Here is a 15967-nt window from a genome sequence, read left to right on the forward strand (position 1 = left end):
ACGTTAAATCAAACGCTTGTAGGAGGCAACTTTATGTTCATTGTTTTTTGTAGATTTTTAGCTAAAGTGTTAGATTAGTGTTTTGATGATTTTTGTAGTTGTTTGTATCGTAAAATTACAGGTAGGAGTTGGCACGGAAATCTAGAAAAGGTGTACACAGGTTTAGGTAGAAACTAGACAATATTGCACAAAAAGTAGCCTGAAAATGGCAGCACAGCAGTCCCAGCACCTAACCTAGCGTGCTATGTCTCCCATTACACTAGGACCACGGCAGGTTGTAGGCTTAAGCGCCCCAGAACCATGTCCCTCGCTCATGGCGCTACTTCTGTTGTTTCTGGTACTATAGGTAGCGCATCGCGCCTCCTGTAGCACTAGAGCTAGGTAAGGTTGTTCTAATTTTTTCTTACTTGTTGCCCTATGGACTCGAGAGCGACCCGAACTAACCCACCCCTCTCTTGTTATAACCCGAGACTGACCTGACCTAACCTAATTTGTTCTCTTTAACTAAACATTTAATAAAATATAAAACCAAAAATCACAAAACCTTATTTCCTTCTCTTTCTCTTTCTCTATCTCTCTCTGCTGCTACTAACCGCATCGCGTCCCTCTGTCCAACAACCAGGTAAGTCATCTCTTTTTTTTCCTCTTATTTCCTCGTTATCCCTTTTGTCGCCCTTCCCTCTCTTGTTCCCACCAGTCATAACCGAAACCCCCTTCCCTAGCTCCCTTAGTTTTAGGTTCTTGAGCACTTACTTTCCGGAGTAATTGTTGTGAAATTTGAGGTAAGGTAAGTGTATGGATAAACAAATATGAGGTGGTAAACTACAATTTCCACCAGCTCCTCATAAAATGGGAGGGTAATCCAATTTTCTCGGTGTTTGAAAAGCTTAACCATAGTGTTTGCACTTCACATGTTCGATGAAATGTTTGAATGACGAATTTGATCACCGGTGAAGTCAAGGTAGCCGCGCGTTTAAATGATATTCTTAGGGATAAGTACGGGTGATAGGGAATGATTTGGCAATACACAGAGGTTGGGTTGTCCGACTTCACACGAATGCCATGCCATGTGCGATGGCAACACGATAGTCGTGTGCGCGTGCGCAAGTATTGAATGCGAGGGCTACACCTAGCCGTATTGTATTGTATTTTTTTTTAGTCTCTTTAGGTATTTAGGAGAGTCATAGTGTACAATAACTAGTTTAGTTTCAACTAAGGATCCAAACATATAGTGATCGTATTTAGAGTTGTGCATGGATCAGATCAGATCGGATTTAACACATTTCAGATCGAATTTCGGATTTCGGATTCTAGAAAATACAATCCGAATCCGATCCGAATTAATGTCGGATCGAATCAGATTTTAAAGATCAGATTTTCGGATTTCGGATCGGATTATTATGCCTCAAAATTGCAAACTTATATGTATATTTTCTTTATAAAGAGGCAATACAGTAAGAAAAATTCATGTTTCTGCAATTATGAGCGTACAATGGTACCAATATAGCTAAATCCATCAATTATAAAGGTAATAACTTGGAGGAAAATGTAAAGAAAGTACTAACTATCTGAAATTAAAATTTAGTATTTACACATGCCCTAATAATTTCGGATTTCGGATCGGATCAGATTAAAATTATCCAATCCGAATCCGATCCGAAATCCAAAATTTTAATAAACACAATCCGAAAATCGATCTATTCCGAAATCCGAAATCCAAAATTGAACGGATCGGTACGGATTTCGGATATCCAATCCAAATGAACAGCCCTGATCGTATTGTAAGGCCGATTCCATGTCAAGTGTGGTGTTCATGTGCTACAATGTTTTATGTTATGTGCATTGTTATGTGATTAAAAGGAACAGTCTTGATTACGCAACGACATTAGCATATTCAAATGAATATGGTACTAGACTGTTGATGCTTAAAACTGCATATATGCTTAAGTCTTTAGTGTAGGGTCGTGCCGATCCTATCTTTTGGCTTTATATGATCTTTTAAGACATCTAATGAAGTGTGCATCTATTTTGCAAGTTTAGGTACAAATAGCTCGTGATAAGCAAAGTAAGTCCAAGGCTACTGCACGACCTTTTATTGCTACCCATCAACCTAAGAAACGTAAGCAAAGTGAGGCTACGTCAAGCAAGCAAACCAAGGGTAAGCAAGTGGCTGAAAGTTCAGCTAGACCACCAAAGAGGCCCGTCTGGGTATTGAGTTTGATAGTGAAAATGGCGAAGCATGATACCAAAACTCTGAGCCATACGGTCGGTACATCTCCGAGTGAGGTATCAATGAAGCTGCTCTGAAGAAGAACTATCTGGAGGTCTTAGCACGGATGAAGGTACTGAAACTTGATCGCTTATTAGAGTCACCTGGTCATGCCAATCTATGTATGGTTCGGGAACTGTACGCAAACTAGAACCACAACCATGATCATGCAGATGTGCAAGAGGAGAGCGTGAGCCTTTCCAGAAAGGATGTAACCAATTACTTGGGGGTCAACAATCATGACCCGAGGATTTTGTAGAAGTTCATCCGTAGTGGTACCTGCACTGCCATCTATCATGCACTATGTGGCATGAATTCCAATGCCAAGTGGACCAGAACAAAAAAAGGTAAGTATCTGGAGACGTGTAGCGTAGACTTTGACAAGACAACCAAGGTATGGCAGAATGTTGTCCAAGCTCGCATCATGCCTGCTGAGAAAAACTTTGAGTGCACCCGAGCTAGAGTGTGCTTGATCTATTTTCTGATAATAGAGAAACCTTTCAATATTGGAGCACTCATATTGGATGAAATAGCTTGCACTAGGTTTGGAAGAATGTGAAAATGTTCTTCTTTGGGAACTTGTTGACGAAGTACATGTTGTCCAACAAGGTGCCTGAGTATCCAGATAGTGATGATATCAATCCTACTCTGATGGGTCTCCTGGATATCATAGCTCTATCGGACACCACAAAGAAGCTGAGTAATGCTGCCAAGGCTGAGAGGGTGAAAACTTCAGCTGCCACATCTATGGCACGTTGAACTTGATCATGCAATGATTTGGAGCAATAGATAATGAGAAGTTGCAGCTGCACACCGAATATCCTCTATCGGGAGCCACCGAGGAGTTATTGAAACTTGCACCTGCTAGTTCTATTCACCCGTCTAAGGATAAAAACATGGTTCCTAGCTCTCGTGAGGGAGGTGATGATGGTATGGGGGCCAATAGACTGCTGGCACTGGAAGGAGTTGATGATAATGATGATGATAGGTATAATACAGAGACAGAGCCCGCTAGAACTTCAGGCGATGCACAGTCTGATGAGGAGCATAGTACGTCCCAGAGGGGTTAGAGTAGTAGGGAGTCCCTTTGCTCCACCCAACTTGTTTGTATGTGCGTTAAGGACAATGCACTGGTCGCGGGGTGGGGGGTGGGGTGGGGGTGGGGGCTTCCTGTGTCTGTTTCTGTTTGCATATTTTTGTTTAGTCACTTGACTTTATTTTGATTTATTTCGTGCTGTAATAGTTTCTTTAGTATATTAGCGTAGTATAGTATTAATGTTAGCATTCATTCTTTAGTAATAGGTAGTAATCATCACGAAAAATAAAACATGCAATAAAAATTAGACTTTTCCCAATGGGACTTTCTAGACAATTTTTTTTGAGGAATTAAAGTATGAGTAAGAAAAAAAATCGGAAAAATAAACAAAAAACACAAAAATATTTTATTTTGCTTTAAGTAGCTAGCTTTAGTTTAGTTAGTAAGTAATAATTTTTCTTGGTTTTTCTTTAGGTATCGATTCTTTTTCAGGGTATGTAACTTAAATCGGGTATTTTTGGATTTTTAGTTTAGAATAGAAATTGTGGAAAGAAGAAGAAGAAATTGATCCTAAATGTCTTTTGACTTGTTTGATGCTAGAATATTTACGCCTTGTCATGCAAATTACCTTCCCGGCAAGTTTTAAAATTTTTGATGTCGTCAAAATACCAAATAGTCTGTTCTGTGACACCTTCTCTCAATTCTTGACTCGTATGTTCATTTAGAAAAAAGAAAAAAAAAAGAGCAACAAAACAAAATAATAAAACAAAAAGAAAAAAGGAGAAAAATAACACATCTGTGAATCTTATCGTATCTTCGCTAGTAAGTTGCCAATATGTGAAGTTCTTAAAGAAAGAGGGCCTATCCTTGATACGGTGTTGTAGTATAACATTTGAAAGTGGATGATGACAAGTATGCATGCTAATTAATTGTTGTATTATATTAACGTGCTTAGGAGGGTTATTCACTTTTATCCAAATGTATCTTATCCATCACTTAGCCTATAGTACAACTCGTAAAATCCTATTTTATCCTAGATTTGGCGAGCTTAGATTTGTCGAGTTCTACACTACGGGCAAGCCTATGGTACAATCTTGTGAAGCACGTGAATTTATTTATGAAAGCGAGTGAATTCTTATTCTTGTGTGTGTAACGATCCGGACAGTCGTTTTGAGAATTTAAGCTCCGTTCGGTAGCGTAAGGTATTGAACAACTTCATAATATGTGTATCGACTTGTGTGTATGGTTGAATTCAGTTACCGGATGATTCTGAGCCGAATTGGAAGAAAGAATCTAGTTTTGGAAGCTTAAGCGATGAGAATTTGACCGGAATTTGACTTTTGAATAAACAGATCCGGAATAGATTTTGGATGATCTCAACAGCTTCTTATGATGATTTTGGAATTAGGCGTGCGTCCGAATTTGGATTTAGAGGTTCGTAGGGTAATTTGAGGAATTTCGGCGAAAGTTGGAAAAGTTAAAGTTTGAAAAATGGAGAAGTTTGACCCATAGTTGACTTTTGTGATATCGGGGTCGGAATGCGATTTTGAGAGTTGGAACAGCTCCGTCTTGTCATTTGGGACTTGTCTGCAAAATTTGGCGTCACTCCGGGTTGGTTTGATTGGTTTCGGCGCGAGTGTTTAAAGTTGGAAGATATGGAAGTTCATAGTTCGATTCATGGCGCGATTTGCATTTTCGGCATTGTTTGATGTGATTTGAGACCCTGAGCGAGTCCGTATTAGGTTATAGAACTTGTTTGGGTGTTAAGACGGGGTCCTGGAGGTCTCGGGTGTGTTTCGGATGGGTTACATGCCAATTTCTTCTATTTTTGGATTGCTGGTTTTTGGTGTCTGATGTTCTCTTTTGCGATCGGTACTTCCAGTCGCGATCGCGTAATGTTCTGTTGCCCTGCCATATTTTCCTTCATCGCGTTCGCATTGTAAGGTTCGCGATCCGAACATGTAAATTGTTCTGCACCGCATTCGCGTTTTACTTTCCGCGTTCGTGTATTGTTAGCCTTGCTGGGGAGCCTCAACTTGTTCTTGCGTTCGCATCTTTGGGTACGCGATCGCATAAGCCTAGTCTACTGTTATCCACGTTTGCATCTCCTTGTTTGCATTCGCGTAGCTCAGTTCATGGGCACCAAGTTTTCCTTCTTCGTGATTGCATCTCCTCTTCCCCGATCATGATGTACAATTACCTAGGCAGACAGAATATACTCCCAAATCGAGGGTTAGACCATTTTTATCATATTTTTACTTATGGAGCTCGATTTTGGGCGATTGTTTGTGGGTTTTTCAAGCAAATTGATTGGGTAAGTGTTCTTCACCTAGTATCTAATATATTTCATGATTTTATCTTCATTTTTATCATTCAATTTGTGTTTTGAGTTGAGGAAAATGTTGGTTTTTTAAGAAAGTTTTCAAAATGAAAAAAATGATGATTTGAGGGACGAAATGGTATCAGAATTTGAAAATTTTTGTATGGTTGATCTCGTATTGGAATAGTTATTCAGTTTTTGTAAAATTTGTCGGGTTCCGAGGTGCAGTCCATGGGTCGACTTTTGGACCGATTTTTGGATTTTGTTAAAGATTGAGACTTTATGATCCGGAATAGTTTCTTATGAGTTTTATTTGTGCTTTGAAGTTATTTTGGTTAGATTTGAGCCGTCCGAAGGTCTTTTCACCCGAGAAGTTTATTTTAGAGTATCGATTTGTCTTCTTTGAGGTAAGTATCTTGCCTAACCTTGTGTGAGGGATTTTTCCTTAGGATTTGAGTCTTCTATGATGATTGTAGTCCGTGTACACGAGATGACGAGTGCATGCTCGGACTTATTTGTGGAAAGTTGGTCTTTAGGGTTCTTAGATCCTTATATTCACTGCGTACGAAGTTGTTCTTGATACGTTTGAGTTCCTATTTGCTAGTTTCACTTCTACATGCTTTAATTAGAATTAATTGCTTTAGGATTCACTCTTATTGACTATTTGACTCTTATTTGACTTAACTGAAGATTTTGCCTCTTCTATCGTCATGCTATCTTTTTATAACTGTTTATCTTTAATTGAAATTATTATTATCTCATCCTATAATTGTTTAGTTTTAATTGGAGTTATGATTATCTTCTGTTGCTTACCCTTATTTGAATTGTTGAATATCCTTCAAAATTTCTCATCCTTAAAAGGAGTTTAGATAACCTATATCTTAGTTGACTTGCCTTTAATTGGAACTATTTGACTTGTGTTGGCTTCCTTGTTGTTGACTTGTATATTGTGGTATCGTTGCTACATATTAGTTTTTCCTTGTTGAACTATTCCCTTTACGCCTAGCATTATTTACTGTGATTATTCCTTGTGAACTGGTTCTACCGTTTCTTTGTGATTTAAAGTTCTTAAGTTGATTTACTCGTCGTACTTTGTATTATTGTCATTGTTGTTGTTGTACTTGTTGCAGTGATGTACGAGGTTTCTGCCGTGCTGTAACTATTATCTCTATTGGTTGCGCTGCACATTTATTTTGGGACTACGAAATGGTATTCTGGGAGATCTCCATGCATATTTATTTTGTGACTACAGAACGGTATTCCAGGAGATCCCCCTGCATATTTATTTTGGGACTATAGAACGGTATTCCAGGAGATCCCCCTACCCTGCATATTTACTTGCGGACTACGGAACTGTATTCCCGGAGATCCCCTGTTTTGCATATTTACTTTGGGACTACAGAACGGTATTTCGGGAGACCCTCCCTGCACATTTACGTTTGGGACTACGGGACAGTATCCTGGGAGATCCACTGTCGTTATCTCTGTGTACTGAGTTGTTGACTTTCTATGATTCCGTTCTTGTTAAATTTCAGTACTTAGTTTTATATACGTGTTGTCCATTTTTCCTTATGCTTACTAGCTGGTATGAACTATGTTAGGGCACTTGCACAAGCATACACGCAGCTAAGCACCCTTATCGGATAAGAGGTTTTCTTGATATTGTTGAGTATAGATGCACACCCTTGTTTACTTACCGTCTATGTGAGAGTGGCTCTATTAGGCACGTGAGTTGACTGCATAATTATGAGGTGTAATGAGGGCACAGGATGCCAAGTGATAGGGATCGGGTTTTGAGAACCGTGAGTTGTGTATTTGCCCAAGGTTCAGTACCTTCGTGGAGTTTGTTGACTAAAACCTGATGAGAAAATTATCGTAGTTGCTGAGTTATTATTGTCCTTACTGTATCTGTGATTTCAGATTTAGGTTGTGTTCTGTTTACTCTTATGTGTCATTATTATGGTATTCCGCTGATACTGGTTGTTTCCTTTTTTATTGCATTTACTGTATTGTTAGCCATATCGTGTAGTCTTTATATAGATATCATGTTTTGTTTTTCCTATACTTATACTTGTTTAGTTTATTAGACCAGTAGGTGTCTTGACTGTTCCTCGTCACTACTCTACGGAGGTTAGTCTTGATACTTATTGGGCACCGCTGTGGTGTGCTCATTCTATACTTCTGTACCTTTTTGTACAAATCCAGGTTTTTGCTCGTTAGTAGATATGCGGATCGTTGTTGTGGAGACTCAAGGTAAACCTGTTGCTGCGTTCGCAGGCTTCAGAGTCACCTTCCTATTTTTTTTGTATTCACAATGTTTTACTTATTTCCAAACAGTTGTGTTTAGAAGTTGTAGTAAATTCTGTAGAGCTTATGACTTATACTACCGGTTTTGAAAAATTGTAAAATTTTGTAAAGATTTCTATATCAATACTGTTAGATTTTTCTTTATTATTATTGTTATTCAATAAATATTAGGCTTACCTAGTCCCTAAGACTAGGTGCCATCACGATACCCAACGGAGGGAAAATTGGGTCGTGACAAATTACATTTGATCTCTTGAATTGAATGTTGGATAGTCTCTTCTTATTTTGTGGTAAAGACATATGATCTCATGATGGATGTCACGTTAGTAAACTTCTCTTCTTTGAGTGAGTATACGAGCCAAGAGTACTTAGTGGAAACAAGTCGGTCCTTGAAGTGAGATGGTTATGGGCAGGTTGTTTTAATGCTTTGAAATTGCGCACTTACACTTTGGCATGTATAGTAGAGGTTGAGAAATGTGTGTAATGTGCATGCCCATGCTTAATATTATTAGTATTAACCATAGTCATAGATGTAGTATGCTTAATGAAAATCCAGCTTCATCCCTCGTGAAGTGGTATTTTGAGTTGCTTTTGGGATAGTGAAGTTTTAAGTTGTTCGAGAACGAGCAAGAGTTTAAGTGTATGATATTGATATTCGGGTAAATATATATATTTTGTATATGCGTCACCTTACATTTTACTTGAACCTTATTTAATTTCATTTGTATTGTGATTAGTTGACTTAGATTTGGTGTTCAAATGTGTACGAATTGATTGGGAGCAAAATAGAATGAATGTGCACGACTTAAAGCGAAAAAAGAAGAAAATTAGACGAAGTGCAAGCCTAGCGCCCAGACCAGTGCTAGGAGTTGCCTGTAGCGTTGGGAAAGATGTTGTAGAATCAAAAAAAGAAGTTATCGCTCTTCCTAGCGCAGTGCTCTTGCCAGGGCCCTTCGTACGGGAACTATCCTATTTCGACTGGGAGAGGGTTCTTTCGATCCTACATACCCCTAACTTGTATAAAAGAATTTCTAAACCTAATTTTGAGGGTAACATGAGACTTTTGAGGCAAAACACACATTGGGAGCAAGTTGGAGCAAAGATTAGAGAGTTCTTCTACCATTCATTTTTTCTTAGTACTTTGATCATTAAAACACTTGTGAATTTATTATGGTGATTATGCGTGGCTAAGTCCCTTCATCTCGGAGTTGTGGTTAGCCATGATATTGATGTTTGATTGTTATTTTTTCCATTATTAATATGAATTGTTATTACATGGTTATTTCTTTAACTTTGTGCTTAATTGCTTAATTGTCTTGCCAATAGTTAAGCCCTATCAACTATCTAGATTATGCTTGAAAAAGTCATGTTTAGATTAGAAAAATATCATCTTTATCTCTAAGGTTAGGGGTGGATTTGTCGCTAGGATAGAATTATACCTAGTCTCCATGCTTAACTAAATATTGTGGTCTTAATGCATTCTTGATAGATTAATTCCATAGAAATATATGCGCTAACCTATCTTGGGCAGGTGAGTAGCAATTCGATATAATACTACGAGTAAAATATAATCTGGTTAATACAACCATAAGCGATTTGTATTGAAGGAGAATTAACTAGAACCCAATAAGATTAGTGAATCAACCACAATTCTGGAATATTCATCTCTTTTGAAGTTACTCTAAATAATAATTCTCCTGACCTAGTTTAATTTCTCATTTTAATGTTGCATCCATAGTTTAGTGACAAACCAACCTTTGATTCACTTGGTAAATAACAATTTTAGTGAATTAGTAGGTAATTAACTAACGACAGGTCTAGATCTATGGGTTCGACACTTTTTCTCATTATACTTTATTACTTATTAACTACCTGTACTTACGTGTGTATTTGGGAGTAACATTAACCTACTGTAGTTCAATAAAAAAATGTAATTAACCTATCATAGCAGGTTAGAGCTATTAATTTTATGAGGTTACTCATTAGTGATTATAATAGATATGTATATAAAATGCCTTATAAGTAACATAATTGCATATACAAAATATTTTCACCATTAAAGCATACAACTTAGACTCATTCCCTCCCCCATCATGCATACATCAGTAATAACGCATTAGGTTTACCAATTAGCAGTAATTACGATGGAAATCTGACTTTAGCACATCCCCTTTTTATATTTACAGCACTGTTGCGTATTGATTTTTGAACTCTGAATTCTTGTGACAACATCTATATAGAAGTGAAAAAGGAGAAAGGTTAGCAAGAGAAGAGGACTTAAAAATGTTTCACGTCAACCCAACCACATGATAAATGATGACTATCTGGTATGTTTATCCCTTTGCAAATGTGAAGAAAGATCTCGATAAAGCCAATTTTATCATTGTCTATACCCTTAATTACTCCAGGTCTAAAGAAGATAATTCAAAGTACGATATATGATGCATCCAAGTCGTAGTAGGCGCAACTCTCTTAGTCTATTTCAAGTGTTTTATAAAAGAGGCAAAATACATAGTTTACCTATGGACCTTGTACCCAAATCCCTATTACACACCTCTCTACCACGGACAACTTTTTACACACCTAACCTTTTTATAGTGTGTCTAATATACACCACTTTTTTCTTACCCAGATTTTCAAAGCATGTGTACTATCACGCACTAACAGGGTCATGACACGTGTCACTGACTAATAATAAAAAGATAGCACATAAAATTATAACTATATCCCTATCTTCTTCATCTTGTCCACCATAACTGCCATCATCACGCATTCATTTTCTTTTTATGCTCTTTCAATTCCCACAACTGAAGCAACTAGGTAGTAATAATAATTATTTGTAAACTCACCCGTTAACAAAATTAAAGAATGTGCTTATCTGGAAAAGCTTGAGCTAAGCTTTAATAGCTGGGAAATTTTTTGAAAATTTCACCCTTTCAGAAATTTTACTTAGCCACGGCAAAGTTCAAGCTAAGCTTTACTGGAGAAAAGAAGAATCTTCTGTACATAAACTTAAGCCTAGCTTTAATGATTGGTAGAGCTACAAAGAGTTTTAATTTTTGAATTCTAATTATAATTTCTCAATCAAAAAAAAATCAACAAAGCTAAGGACTAATCAACAAGAAAAGATATTGGTGGGTCTAGTACTTGAGAAGAAGTAGATCGAGTGGAGAGAAGCGGGTCTAAGCGTGAAGGAGTAGCTATGACAGGTTTATTGATTTTTTCAAACAAGGAAGAAGAAGACCCTAATTTAAATTTTAAAAAAAAAATAAAAAATTGACATTTGATATAAAAATTCTCATGCTCACACGCTTCATTTGCTGGTAAAAACACACATTGACCACGTGGGCAAAGTGGTGTGTCTTAGACACACTCTATAAAGGTTAGGTATGTAAAAAGTTGCCCGTAGTAGAGAGGTGTGTAACAAGGATTTAGGTACTGTTTGACTCAAAAGAAGTTAAAACCCTTTTGAACAAATCAATCAAAAATGAAGGGGTAAATCTTAGCTGAAGATAATAATCTCTAAAATAATAATAGGTAGGGAAAAGAAAGTTGCAAAGTTTTTTTTACTCAAGATCCATTCTCTTCCTAGAATCCTCCCTTCTTACAAGGTCTTTTTCTTCTTTTTATACTAGGGAGAGACCCTTCGGAGTTGTAAGAAATCCAATACAAGGAATATTCGACGAAATATTCTTAATGTCCCCTAATGGTTTTACACTTCTACAAGGATCGTACAGTTTCTTCTTTTGTCTTACGGTCGTCTCCTTCGAGATGCAGGTTCGGAATTACCTAGTTGTTTGTCGTGCTCATTATGGGTCGTGGTCGTTCAAATTTGGACCCATACAGTTAGTCCCTCCGCTTGTCGGGATCGTGACCTGATGCGTCCTCGATGAGCGGACTCCATGCGCTCCTTTTGGAGAAATTTGACCTATGGAAGCATTATGACATGGAAAATGAGGGGGAGGGGTCATCATGCTCAGCAAGACATGCATGTGGTACACTTCTCCAGGAAATGATGTCAGCTTTACGTGCGTCATTATCGCTCAGATTTTTGAGGTGGGGACTGACACCTTGGTGCTTCGATTCTGGTGCTGATTTGAAGCCTGTCGCCTCGATTCTGGTGCATTACAATCCTATAAATAGGTGAAGGATTTGATTTTTTGAAAAACTTTTGCCATTCCTCCCTTGAAGACCTCTTCCGTTATTCCTTGTTTGCTTTCATATCTTTCTGCTCTTTTTTCGATCTTCACCTGAAGTTTCTTCTTCCTTTTGTGTTAATAATCCTTTATACGATATTATGCCGATGTCTCGTCGTCCTCGCGAGGAGGTTCCTGAAGCCACCCCGTTATCCACGATGCCTCCTTCTGATAGCAGAGATGTGGTAGTAGAAGAGAGTGACAGCCCTCATACGGTGGACGAGCTACTACCGAGGCACCCTTCATCCCGGAGTGACTTACTTAGAGATCCGCCTCCTACCCTGAACCCCGTATTTTCTGAGATGGAGCAGGTCCATATTGATGCCCTTCGTGGAAAGTACGACATTCCTGCTCATATAGAAATGGTTCCAGCGGGGAGAGATTACGTGGATGTCCAAAGGCCTGGGTATTGTGCCTTCTACGAGTATCCCTTTATGATCGGCTACACCCTTCCTCTCTTCCCCTTAGCGGAAGAATTCTGTAATTTTATCAAGTTTTCCCAGCACAACTTTCACCATACACGCTAAAGGTGCTTCTACTATTGACCAAGTATGCAGAGTTGGTGGAGTGTAGCGTTTATGTCCACCACCTTTTGAACCTGTTCATGCCTAGCTTCCTTAGGGGTACCATGGTGCATTTGAGGCTTCTTGGTACGAAAGGATTGGTGGTTGGAACGGACGACCGGGCGAGCCGCAAGTTCTGGCATAAGTACTTCTTCGTTAAGACCGAACACGTCATTTCTGTCTCCGCCAGATTCCGAAGCGGTGGAACGGGACTCGTAAGTACCATCATTATGTCCCTTTCTCTTTTGTATTTACTGTAGAGCTCATTTGCTTGCCGTTTTGTAGCTATGGGCCATCCACCCCGCCCTATCGTTGGTATTAGAGATTGGGTAGCGCGCATGTTGCCTTATGCAGCAGAGACTCAAACTTGGCCCAACTTTGTGTAGCGTTATGGCCATAAAGTTTCCTCTGGTAAATGGCTTTCTTATTACTTTGTTGTCCATGCGACTCGGTTTAATGGTACGACCCTTTGTTATGACAGGTCGAGGGGCTTCCAGGCGGAGGGCGCCAGTTCCCGCCTTTCGACAAGTTGTTGCCACTGCAGATACGTATTTTATTTTGAACGAATTTGTTCGTGGGGGTCGTCCTGAACCTATTCAATTAGGAGACCCATCTCGAGTTGTGGCCGCAAGGGAAGAGGCCTCTTCGGTACCGATTTCACGTCCTTTGGATGAATCTTCTAAAGGGGACGAGCCATTGTCGAGGAAGAGGAGGAGGGTGGAGCGGGGGAAGGGCATGGCTACGGACGCTGATGGCAGCAGGGCATCCCGGACAGGCCTTGTGCCCGTATTCATGGACGATTCCATTTTGTCAGGGGAGATCTCCCCAAGTGGAAGGAGTCCTAGGAGCTGGTTCAGTGCGCTCTGTTGAAGGTGAAGTGTTGTCCAATGTTGGAGGGCATCGTGTTGAGGGTGGCAGCTCGGGTTTGGATATCGACCCAGAAGATGTAATGAATTTGTGGGTTGCCATACCCATCTGGAGGTTAGGATGGACGAATCCAACCTTCACGTGGTCGTTCCGGGGAACTACAACTAGCTGCTGAACAACGAGCAAGTGGCATCGGCCTTATCTCCTCTTTGTGCTGCTCTTGAAAGCGAGATGCTTGGGGCGATGAGCAACATGGAGTTATCTCAGAAGGTCGCGGTATGGCCCTGCAGGTAGGTGCCTTCCTTTCATTTTTATCGTTGGATTGGTGCGGTAATCGTCGTTACGTATTTTATTTCTAACTTCTTCCCTCCTCTTTTGTTAGACTCTCGTCCCGGTGGTTGAGAGGGAGCGTCGAGAGAGAAAAAGGACGGGCCTTTATGAGAAAATGTCGTCCAAGTATCAGCAGTATCGTGCTAAGCATCGGGCGATGTCCGACATTTATCATCAGGACCCTGAGTTTCAGGTTTTTCGTGAGGGGATCAAGCAGCGGGAGGACCAGTTGGAGCGCAAGATAGAGGAGTTGAGGGAGAGGGATGAAGAGTTCGTGAAGGTCGTCTCCCGCAATAGTGAACTGGAGGCTTCCCTCAAGGCGAAGGAGGACGAGCTCGAATTGAGCATGGGGTTGACGGCTGAGAATGCCGACTTATAGCTAAAGATGGTCGACTTGAAAGTTGAGTTGAGTGTTAAGGTAGCGAAGATTGAGGGGCATAAGGGCAAGCTGAACGTCAGTGCCAATAAGCTAGCGGCAACTATTTCTAAATCGGTATCTTTGGAAGATGCTCTCCATATTTCCAGGTCAGAACTGACTGGGGAGAGGGAAGCCTCTGGTCGTCAGGTTGCAGGGCTCGAAGGGCGTGTTAAAGATCTGGAGGCGGAGTTGGCCGCATTGAAGGGACAAATGGCCTCGCTGAGGGCGGAAGAGGTGAGTCGATGTTCTCAGCCTTCTACGTCTCGTGCCTCAGCTGATCTGGTTGTGCCCCACCATTTGTATGAGTTGTGGGTCCATGCAGAGGCTCGACTTTATGTGTATAAGGCGTTACACGTTGAGGGGAGGGCTACTGAGGCAAAGGTTCATGCTATGCACACCGAAGCTCATGCAGATCATGAGTCATGTGGGTACGACCCCCTCACACCTGACGGGGATGGCACCAACTCTGAAGACGCGAATCACCTTGCTTCAGATTTGTGGTATGAACTTATATTGTCATCGATGCTTGGCCATTGGGATGTTACTTTGAACTATCGTCAAAGTAGGATCCCATCGTGGTTCGAACGAGGTCGAACTTATATTGTCGTCGATGGCCTTGGCCATTGGGATGTTGCTTCGAACTATCATCGAAGTAGGATCCCGTCGTGGTTCGAAGAAGGTCGAACTTATATTGTCATCTATGGCCTTAGCCATTGGGTTGTTGCTTCGAACTATCGTCGAAGTAGGATCCCATCATGTTTCGAACGAGGTCAAACTTATATTTTTATCGATGTCCTTGGCCATTGGGATGTTGCTTCAAACTGTCGTCGAAGTAGGATCCTGTCATGGTTCGAACGAGGTCGAACCTATATCGTCATCAATGACCTTGGCCTTTGGGATGTTGCTTCGAACTATCGTCGAAGTAGGATCCCGTCGTGGTTCGAACGAGTTCGAACTTACATTGCCTCGATGGCCTTGGCCATTGGGATGTTGCTTTGAACTATCATCGAAGTAGGATCTCGTCCTAGTTCGAACGAGGTTGAACTTATATTGTCGTCGATGGCCTTAGCCATTGGGATGTTGCTTCGAACTGTCGTCGAAGTAGGATCCCGTCGTGGTTCGAACAAGGTCGAACTTATATTGTCATCGATGGCCTTGGCCATTGGGATGTTGCTTCAAATTGTCGTCGAAGTAGGATCCCGTCGTGGTTTGAACAAGGTCGAACTTATATTTTTTGGAGATTTGATCGTGTTCCCGTAGGAAGACGTCACATGTCGACTAGTGGAGATCTGGTTCTGCACATAAAATGGAGATTTGATTCTGTTCATACAATGGAGATTTGATTCCATACATAAAATGGAGATTTGATTCTGTACATACAATGGAGATCTGATTCCGTTCATACAATGGGGATTCAATTATCTATGTGTAGTCCCTTCATTACTTTGATTTGGAGGTCATATTGATGGGTCGAGGTAATGAATAGCATGATGATTCTAAGGCGTCCCCCTTGTCGCCTCGTTACAACTTTCCCCGGGAAAACCCAATTGGGACAAAACCCGAGTAAGGGAAAAAGAGTACGACTTAGGTGACGCCTTCTTTTAGAAGTGGAAGTACTTGAGATGGGCGATGTTCCAGTTGTTTTGGAGTAGTTTTCCTTC

The 15967-nt window shown here is 40.3% G+C and overlaps 1 long non-coding RNA gene across 1 annotated transcript; it reads left to right on the top strand.

Moving 5' to 3' along the window:
- Positions 1–535: 535 nt before the first annotated feature.
- LOC138872183 (uncharacterized) lies at positions 536–2195 on the top strand. Its single transcript, XR_011400640.1, has 2 exons — positions 536–622; positions 2041–2195. It is a non-coding gene; the product is annotated as an uncharacterized lncRNA (long non-coding RNA).
- The last annotated feature ends 13772 nt before the right edge of the window (positions 2196–15967 follow it).

Source organism: Nicotiana sylvestris, chromosome 6, assembly GCF_000393655.2.
Source record: "Nicotiana sylvestris chromosome 6, ASM39365v2, whole genome shotgun sequence".
NCBI lineage: Eukaryota > Viridiplantae > Streptophyta > Magnoliopsida > Solanales > Solanaceae > Nicotiana > Nicotiana sylvestris.